The sequence below is a fragment of the Pongo abelii genome, chromosome 1, assembly GCF_028885655.2.
Source record: "Pongo abelii isolate AG06213 chromosome 1, NHGRI_mPonAbe1-v2.0_pri, whole genome shotgun sequence".
Lineage (NCBI taxonomy): Eukaryota > Metazoa > Chordata > Mammalia > Primates > Hominidae > Pongo > Pongo abelii.
This window is the reverse complement of record NC_071985.2, coordinates 52,419,147-52,433,280: the sequence shown is the minus strand read 5'-3', so window position 1 is coordinate 52,433,280 and position 14,134 is coordinate 52,419,147. Positions and strand designations below refer to the sequence as shown.

At 37.7% G+C, this 14,134-nt stretch overlaps 2 protein-coding genes across 2 annotated transcripts in view; one reads left to right on the top strand and one right to left on the bottom strand.

Moving 5' to 3' along the window:
• ZBTB41 (zinc finger and BTB domain containing 41) overlaps positions 1–259 on the bottom strand; it is a 52,258-nt gene extending 51,999 nt beyond the window's left edge. The window contains exon 1 of the mRNA XM_024238644.3: positions 55–259. The gene's annotated coding sequence lies outside the window, so the exon portion shown is untranslated. The remainder of the gene's footprint in view (positions 1–54) is intronic.
• A 92-nt stretch (positions 260–351) lies between these two features.
• Positions 352–14,134, top strand: part of CRB1 (crumbs cell polarity complex component 1) — a 280,501-nt gene continuing 266,718 nt past the window's right edge. The window contains exon 1 of the mRNA XM_054523797.1: positions 352–423. The gene's annotated coding sequence lies outside the window, so the exon portion shown is untranslated. The remainder of the gene's footprint in view (positions 424–14,134) is intronic.

The following is a 14,134-nucleotide window of genomic DNA, read 5'->3' as shown; positions in this document are numbered from 1 at the left end:
CCCGCTACCCTTCCCACCCAGTTTCCCTGGGAAAACGCCCCACAGATCCATTACCGGGAACCCAAGGCTCCCCCGCTGGCTCCCAGCAGCTGAGCTCCACTCTGGGCGCGCTCGCTCCTGCGCCTACCCACTTCCGGGTTCAGCCCCCCACCTCACCACCCCCTCCCCTCCCCTCCCTCCGCTCCTTCCCCTCCCAGAGCTCCGCCGCCTCCGCAGCCACCGAACACGTCAACTGCTCGCGCAGCCTCCAAGCCCTCCTGAGAGACCGGCGCGCGGCCCTGCGCGAACGACTGCGCATGTGCCTGCACGCCGCTTTACGCATGCTCTTTAAGTTCTCCGTGCTCCCTCGGAGACCCTAGCTACACCTCGAATCCGTTACTCCGGGTTTTCGCAGTGGCTCGGTGGCCTACTCCGATCGAAACCGTGAGGCTTTGCTGAGGGAGGGCAATGGGAGAGGGGAGGATTGACGGAGAGTTTAGAAGTAGTTTGCCGAGGTGCAGCAGCACGAATGGATTTCATGCTCACTGGTGTATTTAATAGTTTGTAATCTACCAAACAGCAACTGCCAGAAGCCAGTCCCAGCTAACCTACTGGCGTGCACGAAAGAACCCAGCGATGCTGATCTCGTTTCGTTATTTTTCTGACTTAAACGGCTAAATCTAAACGCGATTACTAAGAAAAAAAATTTTATACCTGTCATTGTACACAGAAAAAAAAAATAGAAAAATGTGTATATAAGCGTAAAGCTAGTAGGACAGGAAAAGAAGCCGAAACAAAAAGTAAAGAAAAATCCACAAAGACAACTTTTGGAGCTAGTGCCTGAGATTTTGGATTTCTGAGTCCCAGGAGATGCTGATATCATTGATCTGAGGACTCGTATTATGAAGAGCAAGGTCCTAGAAAGTGTGATTTTACAGGCATAAGGAATATAAGATGAAGGCTGAGACAAAATAGGATGGGTGGCCTAATTTTCTTCCCCCACCCACTCGTCCCTCCCATACACATATAACCTGACAACTAGAAGGGCCGCACTCCATGGAAGAACTCCTGCAGAGGTGGACTCCCCACCGGCAAACAGGAGGCTATGAAGAAACTTGCCTGTCTCCGATTTTCCTGGGAATTGAAAAAATAAAATTTTTAAGCCTTTCATGAAAATTCCTAGCAAAAACTCACATTCACATGGATTTGCACAAAAATTCATATCACCTGTGAGACTCATCCCACAAAAACTAGCCACACTGAGAAGAGAGAAAAATGTAAAACCAAGATAGAAAAAGGATGGTAGTCTTCAGATATTGCAATTATCAGAAACAAGTATATTTAAAGAAATAAAGGAAAATGAAAAAATTATCAAAAATAACTAAGCAGATTAAAAGAATAATTTAGAAGTGAAAGCTATCATTATCTTAGTACTTAGAACATTGATGGAAATGTGTTTTTATTAAAACAGAAGGGCTGATCCAAGATAGAAAAATATAAATCCAAAGAAATAGAAAAAAATTCTGATAAGAGCAAATAATGAAATAGTGAAATATACAATAAAGAGAACCAATAGAACAAAAATTTGGGTGTTGGGATATGTAAAAGGTTTAGAAACTTTTGGAAAGATTTGATATTGCCAGTTTTACCCAACTCCTCAAAAAATTTAAAATGGGTGGCAGGGACAGGTCACATCTCATGAGACAAGCATAATGATTATACCCAAACTTGAAAATACGTTGCAGGAAATGAACATTATAGGTCAAACTCATAAAATTAGGTGCAAAAATTGTAGACGTACAAGTGATGTGTTTGTGGTGCGTGTGTGTGTGTGTGTGTGTGACAGAGAGAGAGACAACTGAATTGGATTTAATAAAGGAATGAAAGATTTAGTTAGCATTTAAAAATAAACGTGTAATTCTTCATATTAACAGAATGAAAGATGAAAACCATTGATCATCGCAATAGATGCAGAAAAATATTTGATAAATTTAACACATGATTTTTTAAAAATCTCAAACAAGGATTAGAAAATGGCTTAATATAAACAGAAGCTACTGAAAAATTTTTACATGGAGCAAATATCACACTTACTGAAAGATTGAAAACTTCCACGGAATTTGAGAATAAACCAAGTATGCCTTCTATCATTACTTGACTTTTTTTTTCTTTTTTGAGACAGTCTTGCTCTGTCGCCCAGGCTGGAGTGCAGTGGCGCTATCTTGGCTCACTGCAACCTCCGCCTCCCGAGTTTAAGCAGTTCTCCTGTCTCAGCCTCCCGAGTAGTGTGACTACAGGCGCATGCTACCACACCAGGCTAATTTTTGTATTTTTAGTAGAGAGGGGCTTTCATTATGTTGGCCAGGCTGGTCTTGAACTCCTGACCTCAGGTGATCCATCCGCCTTGGCCTCCCAAAAAGCTAGCATTATAGGTGTGAGCCATGGTGCCTGGCCTACTTAACATTTTAATAGAGGCCTCACCTGGGAGAAATAAGCATAAGTAAGAAATAGAATGTATAAGTTTTGGAAAGGAAGACTAAAATTAACCATTATTTAAGTATGTTGGTGACATATTTAGATATTTTTAAAAAATGGTTTTAAATCCTATGGATTAATTACTTTTGACTTTTTAATTTCAATATGTTTGGGGGAACAGGTGGTATTTGGTTACATGAATAAGTTCTTTAGTGATGATTTCTGAGATTTTTGTGCACCCATCATCCAAGTGGTATACACTATACCCAATGTGTAGCCTTTTATCCCTCACCCCCCTCCCACCCTTTCCCTGAATCCCCAGTGTCCATTATATTATTCTTATGCCTTTGCATCCTCATAGTTTAGCTCCCACTTATGAGTGAGAACATATGATATTTGGTTTTCCATTCCTGAGTTACTTCACTTAGAATAATAGTCTCCAATCCATGTTGCTGTGAATGCCATTATTTTGATCCTTTTTATAGCTGAGTAGTAATCCATAATATATATGTATACTACAATTTCTTTATCTACTCATTGATTGATGGGCACTTGGGCTGGTTCCATATTTTTGCAATTGCGAATTGTGCTGCTACAAGCCTGCGTGTGCAAATATATTTTTCGTATAATGACTTCTTTTCCTCTGGGTAGATCCCCAGGAGTGGGATTGCTGGATTAACTGGTAGTTCTTTAAGGAATCTCCTCCGCTCTTCCATAGCGGTTGTACTAGTTTACATTCCCACCAGTAGTGTAAAAGTGTTCCCTTTTCACCATGTCCCCGCCAACATCTATTATTATTATTTTTTTATTATGGCCATTCTTGCAGGATTAAGGTGGTATCACATTGTGCTTTTGTTTTGTATTTCCCTGATCATTAGTGATGTTGAGCATTTTTTCATATGTTTTTTGGCCATTTGTATATCTTCTTTTGAGAATTATCTATTCATGTCTGTAGCCCACTTTTTGATGGAATTTTTTTTCTTACCAATTTGTTTGAGTTCCTTGTAGATTCTGGATATTAGTCCTTCGTCAGATGTAGAGATTTTGAAGATTTTCTCCCACTCTGTGGGTTGTCTGTATACTCTGCTGATTGTTTCTTTTGCTGTGCAGAAACTTTTAGTTTAATTAAGCCCCATCTATTTATCTTTGTTTTTGCTGCATTTGCTTTTGGGTTCTTGGTCATGAAGTCTTTGCCTAAGCCAATGTCTATAAGAGTTTTTACAATGTTATCTTCTAGAATTTTTATGGTTTCACGTCTTAAATTTAAGTCTTTGATCCATCTTGAGTTAATTTTTTTATAAGGTGAGAGGTGAGGATCACCTCCTTGGTTACGTGTATTCCTAAGTATTTTATTTTATTTTTTTGCAGCTATTGTAAAAGGAGTTGAGTTACTGATTTGATTCTCAGCTTGGACGCTGTTGGTGTATAGCAAAGCTCCTGATTTGTGTACATTAATTTTATATCCTAAAACTTTGCTTAATTCATTTATCAATTCTAGGAGCTTTGTGGAGTAATGTGTAGGGTTTTCTAGGTATCATATCATCAGCAAGCAGCAACAGTTTGACTTCTTCACTGATTTGGATGTCCTTTATTTATTTCTCGTCTGATTGCTCTGGCTGGGACTTCCAGTACTGTGTTGAATAGAAGTGGTGAGAGTGGGCATCGTTATTTTGTTCCAGTTCTCAGGGGGAATGCTTTCAGCTTTTCCTCATTCAGTATAATGTTGGCTGTGAATTTGTCGTAGACAGCTTTTATTATGTTAAAGTATGTCCCTTCTATGCTGATTTTGCTGAAGGTTTCAATCATAAAGGGATGCTGGACTTTGTAAAATGCATTTTCTGCGTCTATTAAGATGATCATGCGACTTTTGTTTTGAATTCTGTTTTTGTGGTGTATCACATTTATTGACTTGCGTATGTTAAACCATCCCTGCATCTCTGGTATGAAACCCATTGGATCATGGTGGATTATCTTTTCCATATGCTGTTGGATTTGGTTAACTAGTATTTTGTTGAGGATTTTTGCATCTGTTTTCATCAGGGATATTGATCTGTAGTGTTCTTTTTTTGTTATATCCTTTCCTGGTTTTGGTATTAGGGTGATACTGGCTTCATAGAATTATTTAAGGAGGATTCCCTCTTTCTCTGTCTTGTGGAATAATGTCAATAGGATTGGTACCAATTTCTCATTCAATGTCTGATAGAATTCAGCTGCGAATCCATCTGGTCCTGGACTTTTTTTTTTTGTAGGCAGTTTTTAAATTACCATTTCAATTTCACTGCTTGTTATTGGTCCCTTCAGAGTTTCTAATTCTTCCTGGTTTAAACTGGGAGGGTTGTACATTTCCAGGTATTTATCCATCTCCTCCAGATTTTCTAGTTTATGCACATGAAGATGTACACAGTAGCCTTCAATGATCTTTTGTATTTCTGTGGTATCAGTTGTAATATCTCCCATTTCATTTTTAATTGTGCTTAATTTGATCTTCTCCTTTTTCTTTTTTAACCTCCTCACTAGTGGTCTATCAATTTTATTTATCTTTTCAAAGAACCAGCTTTTTGTTTTATTCATCTTTTGTATTTTTTTTGTTTCAGTATCATTTAGTTCTGCTCTGATCTTTGTTACTTCTTTTCTTTTGCTGGGTTTAGGTTTGGTTTGTTGTTTCTTTAGTTCCTTGAGATGTGACCTTAGATTGTCTATTTGTGCTCTTTCAGACTTTTTGATGTAGGCATTTAAGGCTATGAACTTTCCTCTTAGCACTGCTTTTGCTATATCCCAGAGGTTTTGATAGGTTGTGTCACTGTTATTGTTCAGTTCAGAGAATTTTTAAATTTCCATCTTGATTTCATTGTTGACCCAGTGATCATTCAGGAGCAAGTTATTTAATTTCCATGGTTTTGAGGGTTTCTTTTGGAGTTGATTTCTAATTTTATTTCACTGTGATCTGAAAGAGTACTTTTATAATTTCAGTTTTCTTAAATTTATTGAGACTCATTTTGTGGCCTATCATATGGTCTGTCTTGGAGAATGTACCATGTGCTGATGATATATTCTGTAGTTGTTGGGTAGAATGTTCTGTAAATATCTTTTAAGTCCATTTGTTCTAAAGTGTAGTTTAAATCCATTTTTTCTTTGTTTAATTTCTGTCTTGATAACCTGTCTAGTGCTGTCAGTGGAGTATTGAAGTCCCCCAATATTACTGTGTTGCCATCTATTTCATTTCTTAGGTCTAGTAGTAATTGTTTTGTAAATGTAGAAGCTCCAGTATTAGGTGTATGTATATTTAGGACTGTGACATTTTCCTGTTGTACAAGGCCTTTTATCATTATATAATTTCCCTCTTTGTCTTTTTTAACTGCTGTTGCTTTAAAGTTTGTTTTGTCTGATATATGAATAGCTATTCCTCCTTGCTTTTGGTGTCCATTTGCATGGAATATCTTTTTCCAGCCCTTCTTTATATGTTGAGTCTCTTGAAGACAGCAGACACTTGGTTGATGAATTCTTATCCATTCTGACATTCTGTATCTTTTAAGTGGAGCATTTTGGCCATTTACATTCAACATTACTATTGAGATGTGAGGTACTGTTCTATTCATTGTGCTATTTGTTGCCTGAATACCTTGCCTTTTTTTTTCATTGTGTTTTTATTTTATAGATACTGTGAGATTTATGCTTTAAGGAGGTTTTATTTTGGCATATTTTGAAGATTTGTTCCAAGATTTAGAGCTCTTTTTAGCAGTTCTTGTAGTGCTTGGTAGTGGTGAATTCTCTCAGCATTTGTTTGCCTAAAAAAAGACTTTATCTTTCCTTCAGTTATGAATCTTAGTTTTGCTGGATACAAAATTCTTGGCTGATAATTATTTTGTTTAAGGAGGGTAAAGATAGGTCCCCAATCTCCTCTAGCTTGTAGGGTTTCTGCTGAGAAATCTGCTGTTACTGATAGGTTTTCCTTCATGGGTTACCTGATACTTTTGCCTCATGGCTCTTAAGATCCTTTCCTTCATCTAGACTTTAGATAACCTTATGACTATGTGCCTAAGTGATTATCTTTTTGCAATAAATTTCCCAGGTGTTCTTTGAGCTTCTTGTATTTAGATGTTTATGTCCCTAGCAAGACTGGGGAATTTTTTTTTTCTATTAGTCTCTTAAATGTGTTTTCCAAACTTTTAGATTTCTCTTCTTCCTTAGGAACACCAGTTATTCCTAGGTTTGGTCATTTAACATAATCCCAAACTTCTTGGAGGCTATGTTCTTTTTTTAAATTATTTTTTCTTTGTCTTGGTTGGATTGAGTTAATTCAAAAGCCTTGTCTTTGAGCTCTGAATTTCTTTCTTCTACCTGTTCAATTCTGTTGCTGAGATTTTCCAGTGTATTTTGCATTTCTCTAAGTATGTCCTTCATTTCCAGAAGTTGTGATTTTTTTTTAATTTATACTATTTCACTGAAGATTGTTCCCTTCATATCTTGTATCTGTTTTTATATTTCACTAAGTTGGACTTCACCTTTCTCTGGTACCTCCTTGATTACTTAATAATCAACTTTCTGAATTCTTTTTCTGGCAATTCAGAGTTTTCTTCTTGGTTTGGATCCATTGATGTTGAGCGAATGTGATCTTTTTGTGTTGTTAAAGAACCTTGTTTTGCCATATTACCAGAATTGTTTTTCTGGTTACTTTTCTTTTGGGTAGACTATGTTAGAGAGAAGATCTGGGGCTCAAGGGCTGCTATTCAGATTCCTCCATCCCATGGAGTGCTCCCTTATTGTGGTGCTCTCCCCCTTCCCCTAGGTATGTGGTTTCCTCAGAGCCAAACTGCAATGATTTTTATTTTTCTTCTGGATGTAGCCACCCAGTGGAGCTACCAGGCTCCAGAAGTGTCTGCGCAGAGTCCTGTGATGTGAACTGTCTTCAGGTTTCTCAGCTGTGGATACCAGCACCTGCTGTGGTGTCGGTAGCAGGGGAGTGAAGTGGACTCTGTGAGGGTACTTGGTTGTATTTTTTTAAATGTGCTGGTTTTCTGTTGGTTGGCCTCTAGCTAGGAGGTGATGCTTTCAAGACCACATCACCTCCGGTTGTGTGGGAAGGATACAAACTTGCCCTAGGCTCAGGCATTAGACGAGCCATAGAGCTCCCAAAGAACTATGTGCATTGTCTTTGGCTACCAGGGCAGGTAGAGAAAGACCATCAGGTGGGGGTAGGGTTAGGTGTGTCTGAGCTCAGACTCTCCTTGGTCAGGGTTTGCTGTGGCTGCTGTAGGGATGGGGGTGTGGTTCTCAGGCCAATGGACTTACGTTCCCAGGGGAATTATGGCTGCCTCTGCTGCATGTAGGTCACCAAGAAAGTGAGGGAAAGCCGGCACTTACAGACCTCACCCAGCTCCCACACAGCCCAAAAGGCCAGTCTCACTTCCACCATGCCCTGCCAACAGCACCAAGTTTATTTCCAGATGGCATGTGAGCAGGGCTGAGAACTTATCCTAGGCTACTAGCCTCCCAACTGAGAAAACAAGCACGGCTTTCAGGTTTCATGCCTCCCCACACACCTCAGCTTCTGTGCTGTGTCTGCACTCCCGATTTGCTCCCTCTCCCAGGTTCTGTCCAGAAAATGTGCATTCAATCAAAATTGTTCAGCTGGAAGTTTCCTTCTCTTGCCGTTTTTGTTTTGTTTTTGTTTTTGTTTTGTTTTGTTTTTTTGAGACAGAGTCTCGCTCTGTTGCCCAGGCTGGAGTGCAGTGGTGGCGATCTTGGCTCACTGCAGCCTCCACCTCCCAGGCTCAAGCAGTTCTCCTGCCTTAGCCTCCTGAGTAGCTGGGACTACAGGCGAGTGCCACCATACCTGGCTAATTTTTTGTATTTTTAGTTGGGACAGGGTTTCCCTATGTTGGCCAGGCTGGTATTGAACTTGTTACCTCAGGTTATCTGCCCGCCTCAGCCTCCCAAAGTGCTGGGATTACAGGTGTGAGCCACAACACCTGGCCTCTCCTGCGGTCTTTTCCCAGTTCCCCTGGCAGCCCTTTCCAAAAACCCCCGTGAGACAAAGTCAGAAATGGCTTCCCTGGGGACCAAGAATGTGCATAGGGCTCGTCTTCTACTCCCGTATCTCGCTCAGCTCTCTAAATTTGTCTCAGCTCCAGGTAAGTCCAAATCCTTCCCCTGTGATCTGGACCTTCAGGTTCCCCAGTGGGGGTATGTATTTGGAGGCAGATGATCCCCCTTTTACACATTCACACTTTGGGCATTCACAGTTTTTCCACTGTACCCCAGGGCAGCTATCTGCTTCTTTCAAAGGGTCTGTGAATTATCTCAACTTTCCTGGTATGTTCCTATGGTAGTTCTTGGAGTAAAAGTTCACAATGTGAGCCTCCACACACTGCTCTGTCCATCCAAGTGGGAGCTGCAAGTTAGTCCTGCCCCCATTCACCATTTTTTCCCTATGGAGAAATTATTAGTTAATGAAGTTGCAGGATGTAACATTGAAGTACAAAATAAAATAGTATTTACCAGTAACAACTGTGATGGTTCACTTTATTCGTCAACTTGGCTAGGCTGTGGTGCCCAATTATGTGGTCAAACACCCTGAGGATGTTGCTGTGGAGGGGTGTTTTATATGTGATTAACAGGCAAATAAGTAGACTTTGAGTAAAGAAAATTACCCTCCATAATGTGGTAGGCCTCATTCAATCAGTTGAAGGCCTTAAGAGCAAGGACAGTTTTCATGAAGAAAAAGAAATTCTCTCCAGGAATTCAAGGTAGAAACCCTAACTGAGTTTTCAGCTTGCTGTCCTGCGGAATTCAGTCTCAAGACTGGAACATCAACTCTTACCAGGATTTCCCATCTGTGGACCTGTCCCACGGATTTCAGACTGGCCAACCCCCACAATCATGTGAGCCAATTCCTTCCAGTCAATCAAACAATCAGTCTACCTATCTAAGAGCCTATTGCTTCTGCTTGTCTGGAAAACCATGACTAATATACCAGCAATGAAAATTAAGAAAATAAAACTTGAAAACAATGTCATATGATTTCTTCATTCATGTAGTACCAGCATCCATGTCTCTAAGATGCCAAAAGTTTTTGTCAGAGAAAGTAACAGGTGGGACAAGGGCCCGTAAGAGAGAGTATAGTCTGCAGAAGGCCAAGAAAGAAAGGGGAGCTACACACTCTAGAATCTCTTTCCATTGTCTTCCTTTTGCTGCTCTCTCATGGCCTTAACATCTTTAACAAGCTGTTTCACAAGTTTATTTCTAAAGATGAAAATGTTTTTCTTCATTTATTCAATAGAATATATATTGAGCAAATACTTTGTACCAGAAACATAACATTTTAAATAAGCTTAATCATAAACAGATGTTTTTCAGTAGCATCACAAATGTAAAATACCTGGAAGTGAATCTAATGAATTATGTTCAACATTTATACACAATTCTCTATGACAGGGGCTGGAAAACTTTTTTGTAAGAAGCAAATATGAAATATTTTAGTGTTTATCCCACTTTCTTCTGCATTCTAACAACACGTTAAAACTGTAAAAATTATTTTGTGAACCACACCAAATAAACCACAGGTTGGATTTGGCATACCAACAGCCATTGTTTCCTAACCACCACCTCTAAAACAGACTTCAGAGAAATTAAAGAAGACTTAATAATTGAAGAAATGTGCTTCCTTAGTCTGTGCCACTGTAATAAGACATCACAGATTGGGTAACTTACATACAATAGAAATTTATTTCTCACAGTTCTGAAGTCTGGGAAGTCCAAGATCAAGGGGCCAGCATTCAGTGTCTGGTAAGGGCTTTCTTGCTGTGTCCTCACATGGCAGAAGAGGTGAATACTGTGTGCTCATGTGGCAGAAGGCAGAAGGACTAAGCTAGTTACTTCTGGTCCTTTTATTATAAGGTGGAGCTCTAATGAAAATCGCTTCCCAAAATGCCTTGCCTCTTAATGCCACCACAAAGGGGATTAGGTTTCAGCTTATAAAATTTGGGGGTTATTTCAGACAATCATATGCCATATTCATAAATTGGAAAAATCCATATTATGAATATGTTAATTGTTATCAAATTAATCTATAGAATTGAAGAATCAACAAATTGAAATGCATCAATATTAAAAATTTTTTTTTCAAAAGACAATGTTAAGAAAATAAAAAACCAGGCCACACATTGGTAAAAGACATTTGGCAAGCATATATCTGGCAAATAACTTATATCTAGAATATAAGAAGAACTCTTAATCAATGAGACAAAACATATATACTAATATAAAATAAAAAAATATTTAAATAGATACTTCATGAAAGAAGATGAGCACAGAGAAAGGTCTTTTTTATCTTTAATTTGCATTTTAAGGAAGATGCAAATTAAAACCACAATGAGATAACACTATACATCCATTAGAATAACTGAAAGTATAAAGACAAACAATATCAAATGTTTATGAAGACATAGATAAACTGAAAATCTCATACACTTCTTCTGGGAATGTAAACTGGTATAGCACTTTGGAAAATAGTTGAGCAATTTCCAAAAACGTTAAATTTGCACATACCATACAAACTAACCATTCCATCCTTACCCAAGAGAAATAAAAGTGTATGTCTATATAGTCTTATATACACAAAAGATCATGACAGATTTACTTGTAATAGCCAAACACTGGAAACAACCCAAACTTCCAAAAACAGATAAATGGATAAATAATTTGTATATTTGTGTAATAAAATACTACTACTGCCACACAAATAAGAGAGCAAATTGATGATAAAAGCAACAACATAAATGAGTCACAAAATAACATGTTGAGTAAAATACAAAAGGACTCTATTCTATCTGATCAAAATTCTAAAAACTGCAAGTTATAATAACAGAAAGCCAATCAGTTTGTTGTGTGGAGACAGCTGGGGGACAAGGGTAGGGGAAGTGTGATAAATTACAAAAGGGCACGAGAAAACTTTTGTTCATTACTTTGATTATATTGATGATTTCATCAGGGTGTACATATGTCATAACTGATCAAATTATACACTTTAAATGTACACAGAGTACTGTATGACAAGCCTAAATAAAGCCATTAAAAAAAGAGTGTCACCCAGACACGTGAACAGAGACACACAATGAAACAAAACAATAGAAAATTCAGAAATGGATCCAAATTTACAAGCAAATTTACTATATAAAAAGATAAAATTTCTAGTCCATGGCAAAAAGATAGACGATCCAGCAAATGGGAATGGATAAAGAGGTGAACATCACAAATAAAAGTTTCATATAAACTTCTCAACAGATCTAGATAAATTCCAAATGGATCAAAGGTTTCAGTATAAAAATTGAAACTATGAAAGTACTATACCAAAATGCAAACAAACTTCTAAATAACAGTAAAATGGGAAATAGCATTTCCCATGAATCAGAATTTACAAGTAATTAAGGCAAAAGAAAGGTTAAATCAACCATATAAAAATTTCTAAAATTTGCATGGAGAAGTTCCAGTATAAGTAATAGTGTATTAAGGGATTCAAACCAACTCTCCTGCTGAGAATGATACAACAAAATGTTTTTAAACAAGAACGTCTGTTCTGAATGCACAGAAGAGCTACAAGTCTGTGTGTAAGGAATTGTGTTGCCATGATCTGCAAGAAGAAAGAGTCACAAAAAGATATCCTGGCGTTTGGGGGAGCTTCTCCCTAAAAATAGTTACTGATTAGAAAGCAGCTGCTGGAAGGCTGATAAGATGAGCAGAGCAGATCCTTAGACTTGTGAGACAGAAACATAAAAATTAAAGTTATAAGGACCTCAAAAAAGGAAGAGTCCTAATAAAAATCCCATGTGACTCAGAAAGCCCTAGCCTTGAGTAAAAGTATACCAGAAATCAATCACCAATCATAAGATTGAAGCTCTTCTTTGAAACATTTTCTAGGATAGATCATACATTTGGCCACAAACAAATCTTTTAAAATTTGAAAAGACTGATGTTATACCAAGTATTTTTTCCAGCTGAAATGGTATGAAACCAGAAATCAATAACAGGGAGAATATTGAAAAATTTACAAACATATGAAGATTAAGCAACACACTCCTGAACAACCAATGGTTCAAAAAAGAAAAGTCAAAAGGGAAATTTAAAAACATACTGATACAAAATAAAATGGAAACATAACACACCAAAACTTACAGAATACAGCAAAAGCAGTTCTAAGAGTGAAACTTATAAACACCTACATTAAGAAAAAAGAAAACTCTCAAATAAACAATCTAACTTTCCACCTCAAAGAAGTAGAAAAGGAAGAACAAGCTAAGCCTAAGGTTAGTTTGGGCTAGCAGAAGGAAGAAAATGATAAAGATAAGAGCCAAAATAAATGAAATAGAAGCTAGGAAAAAAATCAATGAAACTAAAAGTTGTGTGGTTTTTTGGTTTGTTTTTTTGCGAAAGAGAAAAAAAAAGTTGGCAAACCTTTAGCTAGACTAAGAAAACAATAGAGAAGACTCAAAACCAGAAATGAAACAGGAAACATTACATTTGATACTACAGAAAAACAAAAGATTGCAAGAGACTACAGTTGACCCTTAAACAACATGGCTTTGAACTGCGTGAGTCTACTTACATGTGGATTTTTTTTTCAATAAATACAGTCTGCCCTCCATATGCATGACTTCAGCATCTGAAACCAAACATGAATGAAAAATAAGAGTATTCATGAGATGCAAAACCTTCTTATATGAAGGGCCCAATTTTAATATTCACAAGTTCCACAGGGCCTACTCCGGGACTTGAGTATGTGTGGATTTTGGTACCCATGGGTGGTCCTGGAACCAATCCCCTGTGGATCCTGAGGGATGACTATACTATGAACAACTATACACTGATAAGCTGGATAACTTAGAAGAAATGGATAAACTTCTCTAAGCATACAACCAATCAAAACTGAATTATGTAAAAAACAAAGTCTGATCTGAACTAAAATAAAAAAACAAGGAGTTGAATTAGTAATGAAAAACTTCACAACAAAGAAAAGCCTAGGACCAGAGCTTTCACTAGTAAATACTACCAATATTTAAAGAACAATTAATACTAATCCTTCTCAAACTCTTCCAAAAACTCGAAGAGAAAGAAATACCTCCAAACTCTTTTCATGAGCCCAGCATTACCCTGATACCAAAGCCAGACCAGGATACTGAAAAAAAAAAAAGAATTACAGGCTAATATCCCTGATGAACATAGATACAAAAATCGTAAAAACAAAACAAAAAGACTTGCAAATTGAATTCAAAAACATATTAAAAGGATCACAAGCCTTGATCAAGTGGTATTTATCCCTGGGATGCAAGAATGGCTCAACATAAAAGTGATACATTAACAGAATGAAGGAAAAAACATGATCATTTCAATAGAGGCAGAAAAAATATTTGACACAATTCAACATTCTTCAATGATAAAAACTCAACAAATTAGGTACAGAAAGAATGTACATCAGCATAATAATGGCCATTGGTATAGTTTGGCTGTGTCCCCACCGAAATCTCATCTTGAATTGTAGTTCCCATAATCCCCAAGTGTCATGGGAGGGAGCCAGTGGGAGATAATTTTTTTTTTTTTTTTTTTGAGACGCAGTTTCACTCTTGTTGCCCAGGCTGGAGTCCAATGGCACGATCTCGGCTCACCACAACCTCCACCTCCTGTGTTC